At 38.8% G+C, this 6,000-nt stretch overlaps 1 protein-coding gene across 3 annotated transcripts in view; it reads right to left on the reverse strand.

Annotated features, from left to right (window-relative positions):
• The window catches only part of LOC101898218 (tumor necrosis factor alpha-induced protein 8-like protein), a 161,494-nt gene extending 156,191 nt beyond the window's left edge, over positions 1-5,303 (reverse strand). The window contains exon 1 of one of the 3 annotated variants that reach the window (XM_059127024.1): positions 5,031-5,233. The gene's annotated coding sequence lies outside the window, so the exon portion shown is untranslated. Of the gene's footprint in view, positions 1-5,030 lie in introns of all 3 variants that reach the window. The other 2 variants (XM_059127033.1, XM_059127021.1) reach the window with 2 other exon arrangements.
• Positions 5,304-6,000: the final 697 nt, after the last annotated feature.

Genomic DNA, 6,000 nt, shown 5'->3' on the forward strand with positions numbered 1-6,000 from the left:
TGGCCAAACAGAAATGTGTGGCGTAAACTGCTGCGTAAATTGCTGTTGGGGAGATTGGGGGGAGTCTCATATTGCGACGACGATTAGGACGCCGAAGATGAAAACTCACTGGGGTCTACGCAACAGGAAGCAATGTAGCCCCTATCGTATCCGGTTTAAGCCGGAACCATTCCGGATATGCACCCACTCCATGCATCCGTTGCATCTCACCGAGACCGATCTGTGGTGGATTCGATTACGACAAACGGAGCAGAACCATGGTCCGGGGTTGGTCTCGATCCCGGCTCGGACCAAGAGAATACGGAGCAAACATTCCGGGTAATGTTGCTCCCACATCAGAAAAATGGACGAACACGAGCATGCTTTTGCTGGGTTGGCGGCCCCTGGTCGGAGATTTGTACCTCCGAGTCAATCCGGTACATAGAACCGGCCGCCCAGCAGAGGCAGCGGCATTACCAAACGAGTGAGATGAGCTACGCCGTACTAACCCTAATAACCCCAGAGTCAGGAAACTTACTCTGGAGGTAAGCAGGTTAGTAGGTGAGCATAAGCGGAAGAAGTGGCTATAACATCTGAAGCATTGCAACAGTAGTACCGGAACGAGTAAATTGTGCGCAAAGGTTAAGTCGCTCTCGAACCCTGGGAAAAAGGACGATCGGACATCTGTCTCATTTAACGGCGTAGAAGTGACAGATCCGAAAAGAGGTGCGCGTGTTATGTTAACCAGCAGTTTGTAGACCACCCGGAGAGTGACAGGGCTAAGAGAAGGATCCTTCGAGCCGAGGAGGTACCACCACAATTTACGTTGGAAGATGTTGCACATATCATCAGACAAGTCATCCAAAGCGCTTGGTCCTGACGGAATCTCTATGGTGATGTTGAAGCAACTGGATGAATCAGGAGTTGAGTATCGTACAAAGCTCCTCAATCTGTCGTTAGACACCCCGGTAGTTCTCGATGCCTGGAAAATTGGCAGGGTGATCCCGCTACTGAAGCCAGGCAAGGATGCCAGCAAAAGTGATTCATACAGGCCGATATCACTTTTGTCACCAGTAGCAAAGACGCTTGAGGCTTTATTCCTCCCCAGCATAAGAGAGTGTTTCCCAGTAGCCGATCGTCAACACGGATTCTGAAAATTGCACAGCACAACAACAGCTTTGCACGCCATTTCCACACATGTCAGCAGAGGTCTCAACCAGAACAGGCCGTGCAATAGAACTGTTATGGTGGCGCTTGATTTATCAAAGCCTTTGATACAGTCAATCGCGCCACACTGTTCGAGGACATTGAGCGCACCGCCCTCCGGCCAAGTTTGAAACGTTGGATAGTAAACTACATGTGTGGACGCTAGTCGTACATGGAATTCAGAATTCCGAGTTGAACAGGGAGTTCCTCAAGGTGGGGTGATATCTCCGGAACTGTTTAACCTCTACCTTTCTGACATTCCACGCCCTCCAGACGGCATAGAGATTATAACGTACGCAGATGATTGTACGCTCGTGACCTCCGGACCCATTATTGATAGCATTTGCGATCGGTTAAACGCTTACCTTGTTGATCTTACTGCCTTTTTTACTGGAGGAATATGAAGATATCCGCCACTAAGTCGACGGCCACACTTTTTATCACATGGACTGCGGAGATGGGGCTATCCTTGAATGTGCAGGTCGATGGTGCTATAATTCCGACCACGAACTACCCCAAGGTATTAGGGGTCACATTCGATAGCCTCTTTAAGTCGTCCGCGCATACCACAGCTATCTGCGACAAGATTAGAATTAGGAACAAGGTCCTCAAGTCTCTGGCCGGCAGTACTTGGGGAGCTGATAAGGAAACCTTGTTGACCTCTTACAATAGGCCGGTCAGTGGTAAACTATGCGGCTCCGGTGTGGTCCGCCAACGTCAGTGCTACTTAGTGGAAAAATTTTCAGTCCTTCCAAAATACTGCAACAGGCTGCCTTCTCATGACACCTGTCGATCACCTACATGAGGAGGTGAAGGTCCTACCGGTGCGACAGCATAACAAAATGCTGTCAATGCAATACCTGCTTGGGTGTTATACACAAAGCTGTCCACCATCTTGTGGATAGGAAACCTCCGCCCAGGCACGTTAGAAAATACCTTCATGATCTAGAGAGAGAGGTACAGAGGTATAAGAGAGAGCCTCTAGATCAACAGGCCTATCAAGCGGGACTGAATAGTATTCACTCTAATGCGGTTTCAGAAGCCATTTAAGGATATAGAGTGAATACAGTGCTAGGAGACCATCCCCCTCCCGTCGCAGCTGAAGAACGAGAGCTGCCCCGACAAACCCCGAGTAGTTTTGACTCAATTACGATCCGGATGGTGCAGCCGCCTAAATTCCTACTGGGCGACGTGCAGAAAATCTGCCCAGCTTGTGGCACAGGCCCACATGGCACGCTGCACCTAATTCGCTGCCCAGCCAAGCCTACTCACCGAACACAGATGTATGAGCTGCTACAACAACAATAACCTAACACCCGCATCGCTGTTGACTCATCCAGTACAGTTTTTTGAATTATTTACAGAAGATATAGAGAAGAATCAATCAGAACAAATATAGCAGAATGATCCGCTACAACAACAACACCGGGTGGGTGTAATTTAATTTTTTTTTGTAATGTTCATTGAATTCCCTACCGTGTTTGCTCGTATTGAATAAAGATTGGATGGAAATGTTGCTGAAGAAGTAATGTGTTGAGTTCGAGAATATTTCAGGTTAACTAATTTCATCCCACCATTGTCATTATTAATATCGCTGTCTTTCCCAAAGAAAAATCAGCAACATTTTGAAAATTGTTTTAATCCAGTTTCTTATAAAAAATCTAGATCTCCCTAGACGCGTGTGTTAAAAGTTTGAAGGTTTTTACTACTTGCCGGACCGACGTACAGCGCCACGACCTTGGCCAAAAATTATCAAAACCAAGTGCCTCGTATTTTAATTTTATTGATGAGAACTGATAGAAAATATATCAATTAGAAGAAATCTGAATTTTGGTTTTGATATGCCAAGCACTTTTTTTAATTTGACTATTGTAGTTAAATCGATTTTTTGCCCTTTTCTGTCAAAAATTAATATAGTATATTATGGTTAGCTATATAAAAATTTAAAGAATCGGTCGCTAAAAATGCAATTAGTAAGAGTTGAGAATAGAGATGTCTTAAAACGTATAAAGTTTCCAGCGGATAAAGTTTCCAGTTGCTGATGAACGCGTTATCATTTTCTGTTACCACCTCAATAAGAAATATAATATCCTGCGAAATGGATGGAAGTGATGGATGGTAATAGGTTATATGTTATGTTTACACTTCCAAAATTTGCGGAGGACAGAGTGGAAATGTGAATTATCAATAAAAGGAAAACAAAAATTTTAAGTATTTACATAACATTGTCTTTAAATTGTAAAAAAATATTGTCCTAACCGAGAAAGAGTACAGGTTTAAAAAATTGGCTCGGTATGGTTCATTTGATATAGAATTTGTAAATTTAAAGGTTATACTTATTCTACAAAATATTTAACAATTAATATTATGATCTAGAAACTTAATAACTCTACATTATGTGGTCGCTCACGTATATTTCCTATACGAAAAATTAAGCCTGAACAAAACACCGGTGAATAGGTGAACTTGTTTTATCGATTTTGGCGGAAGTCTTAACACCATTTTGTTTTACTATTGTCGATGATGATGCCGGGCCGAACACTCAATACCCATCCCAATAAATGAAGAAAACTTTAAAAATAAAGTATTCGGATTTAGTATTCAAACGAACTTCATTTTGAACTGGAAATACTAGGAGCTTGGTTGGAAAATTTGTTAAAAACTACACATATACTAATGAGGATATTCCAAACCTTGAACATTTTTTGCTGCAGGGGTTGCTGTATATTGTGAGTTTCAAGTACTTATATTGAAATGAAATGTAGCAAAAGTCTTCAAAATTCCCGATATCAGGAAGTACCGTTATATGGGGACTATAGAAAAATGTGGATCTATATAGACAATGTTTTGCCACGGGGTGCAGAATCTCTAAATCTATATTATATGTATTAGAAAATGTGGCTTAAATCGTAAAAATACCGAATATAGGAATGTACCGTTATATGAGGGCTATACATATACATATATATATATATATACATATATATCCTGGATATACCTTCCTAACATTTTATCCTCGACATAATAAGTCAACAATTAGTACTTGTATCAAAATGCATCCACTTCTGCCAAATACTTCTATTTTTGGCACCTTTTATATGAACTCGCGACATAGTGCGACGTATGTCCGAATTCTGAACAATTTGTCTGAGGGACTTATATAAGTGAATGGAGTGCCTTTCTGTCTCTACAATGATTGTGTAATACAATGATTGTATATATATATATATATATATATATATATATATATATATATATATATATATATATATATATATATATATATATATATATATATATATATATATATATATATATATATATATATATATATATATATATATATATATATATATATATATATATATATATATATATATATATATATATATATATCGGTCGAATTGTGTACCCCCAACTTATCTATGAATTTTATTCTATCCGAAATATTCTAATACGATATGCTGTTTTCGGATATGACATATGTGCATTGTATATATTTATTGTTACCCACAATATGACCACTTCCACTTTCCCATAATTAGAATAAAAATTATCCACTGAACACAACTTGCTCGTAAGATCCATAACCCGAGAAATATGGGCATCCATCAAGTTGTTTATATAGCTGTAATAAGGACATTAAAGCAAAACTGTGGTGATATTTAAAAAAATGCAGACTAAGTATGTAGTCCCAACTTTTGCTTGAATTGTATTGTAGAACTTAGACTTGGTGTTCTTCATTATAGTTGTGCTCTGTCGAGCAAACCTTTTCATATGTACTTAGATCAAAAATATAATATAAATAACCTCTGCATTGCTTATTTTATCGTATTCAAAATTACCTTTTGTAGTAGGAATATTGCTACTGCAAACAAGCAAACATCTACTAATTTCGGAGGGAAATTGTACACTTCACTGTGATAAATAAATATACCAATAATTAAGGATTATACATTTCAGGACCACAATTAAAAAAGTTGTAAGGAACTCTTGTTTTGATTTTGTATTTCTACTAAAGCTATGACGTCGACTGAAAATGTTAACGCCGTTCATTTTACAAAGCTGTCCACATCAAAATAATTTTAAAATCGTCGAAATTAAAAAAAAAAAACGCTGAAATAATGATGCAATCCATGGTACAAACACAAGGTAGCGACAATGGTACAATAAAGTCAAGGTAGGGCTATGATATTATTTGACTTTAATTATTTTCTATTTACTTGGCTTAATATGTCAACTTTATTTGTTTATGTGTGTGAATTCTTTTCAATAATAAGACAAGTAAGCAAAGGCTATAGTCGTGCGGAGCCGACTATGTGATACCCTACAACACAACAATATATTTTAAGCTTCCTTTTGTTCAAATCCGTTTTGGAAGATTTCGCTTTTGGAATTATGCCACGGATCACTGCCCAGATATTAACCTTAGCATATTGGCCAGGGATATTTTTCCAATATTTATGCACTCCGTCATGCTGTTAGTTGTTGCGGTCTATTATTATAATCCAATGGTCATCCAAAATGCTAGAATTCTTCCCTGTCCCTAACTCTCTTCTCAGGCGTGTCGATTGGCTTCAATTGTGTGATGAGGTAATCGTTTCTGTTTTGGTTCATTTGAACCCCTAAATATTTTGCGATCATTTCCAAAAGCAAGAGGCCCCTCTGTATATCTAAATTTAGACTAATCTATATGATTTACTTGTCTACGATGTTTGACTACATTCGTCAAGGAAATCAGGAAGCCAGAAGTTCGCATTTTGTGTATTTTGAATATAGCCTATAAATAATGCTGGTATTTTTCCACACAAAAGT

This window comes from Musca domestica, unplaced genomic scaffold (genome assembly GCF_030504385.1).
Source record: "Musca domestica strain aabys unplaced genomic scaffold, Musca_domestica.polishedcontigs.V.1.1 10, whole genome shotgun sequence".
NCBI classification, from domain to species: domain Eukaryota; kingdom Metazoa; phylum Arthropoda; class Insecta; order Diptera; family Muscidae; genus Musca; species Musca domestica.